Source organism: Loxodonta africana, unplaced genomic scaffold (assembly GCF_030014295.1).
Source record: "Loxodonta africana isolate mLoxAfr1 unplaced genomic scaffold, mLoxAfr1.hap2 scaffold_789, whole genome shotgun sequence".
In the NCBI taxonomy this organism is placed as follows: domain Eukaryota; kingdom Metazoa; phylum Chordata; class Mammalia; order Proboscidea; family Elephantidae; genus Loxodonta; species Loxodonta africana.
In genome coordinates, this window is record NW_026975527.1 from 42,501 (window position 1) to 43,964 (window position 1,464).

The 1,464-nt window shown below is 78.9% G+C and overlaps 1 non-coding gene across 1 annotated transcript; it reads right to left on the minus strand.

Annotated features, from left to right (window-relative positions):
- Positions 1–454: 454 nt before the first annotated feature.
- Positions 455–607, minus strand: LOC135230120 (5.8S ribosomal RNA). Its single transcript, XR_010320778.1, has one exon. It is a non-coding gene; the product is annotated as a 5.8S ribosomal RNA (ribosomal RNA).
- Positions 608–1,464: the final 857 nt, after the last annotated feature.

Sequence of the window (1,464 nt, forward strand, 5' to 3'; positions counted from 1 at the left end):
GCTTCCCCTCCCCGTCGCCCCTCCCCGGCCCCCGCCGCGCGGCGCGGGACCGCCTTCCCCCGGCGAGCACACACCCCCCCCCGTCGCCAGGGTGACCCCGAGGCCGCGTGCGGCGCGAGGGAGGGCCCCCGAGCCACGACCCCGGCGCGAGCTCTCGCTTCGCTTCTCTCTCTTCTCTCTCGCGGGCGCGGCGGCCCCCGGCCCCCCTCCTCCTCCTCCGCCGCCGCGGAGGGAAGGGGGGCGGACGGGGGCACCACCGGGTCTGTCCTTAGGGGGTCGTAGGGAACCCGGCCGCCGCCCGCGCGCCTCCCGCCGCCCAGGCTTGGGCGCGGGCGTGCAGCGGGCCGGCCGGCCAGCCCCTGCGAGGAAGCCCCCAGCCGCGCACCCCCGGGGGAGGGAGGGCCGGCCAGACGCTGGCCGGCGGCAAACCCCGGGGGGGCGATTGATCGTCAAGCGACGCTCAGACAGGCGTAGCCCCGGGAGGAACCCGGGGCCGCAAGTGCGTTCGAAGTGTCGATGATCAATGTGTCCTGCAATTCACATTAATTCTCGCAGCTAGCTGCGTTCTTCATCGACGCACGAGCCGAGTGATCCACCGCTAAGAGTCGTACGAGTTTGGATTCGCGGGGCCCTCCCCCCCCCCCAGCGAGGAGGGAGGGAGGCGACCCCGCCCTGGACACGGCACACATCCCCCGAGGGGCGCCTCCTGCCGGCCAGAAGACACGACGGAACCACGACTCGGGAAAGGTCGGGAGGGATTCGCGGACAAGGGGCCCGTCCACACCCGGCCCCCGGAGGAGCGGGCCTGGACGCCCCCACAGGCGCCCCGGGGGTTCCCACCCCCAACGACACGGGGCACCCGCGCGCGGGCCCGCGCGGTCCGACCGGCCGCCGGGCTCCCCCTCCCGGCGGCCGCCCGGCCGGCAGCGGGGCGCGGCGCGGAGCCCCCCGGCCTGGGGGCGGAGGCCGGGGGAGAGACGGGGTGAGGGCCAGGCCCCCCCCCACGGCCGCTCCCCGCGGGCCCGCCGCCACGAACCGCGGCGGACGGGCGACCCCCCGAGGGTCTTTAAACCTCCGCGCCGGGACGCGCTAGGTACCTGGACAGGGTGGCGAGCGAGGGCGGGGCGCGGCCATCGCCCCCGACGCGGATCCCCGGCCGCGGCCGCCCGCGGGGGACGCGCGGGACCGCGGCGCTGCCGGCCCGTGACGCGGGGGATGGACGGTAGGGGCCCACGCGCGCCCCCCCGCGCCGCCGCCACCGGGGACCCGCCGCCCGCAGCGCGCGGCCGCCCACCCCGCCTACGGCTCCCCCCACCTCCCGGCCGCACACGCACACACCGCCCTCCTCTTCCCTTCACCCCCGCGACGACCCACACGGGCGCGCGCTCGGAGGCCGGCCACCGTCCCCCCCGCACCCGCGCGGCCCAGGCCCCGGGCCGCGGAGGGCCCGGGGCGACGGCGGGA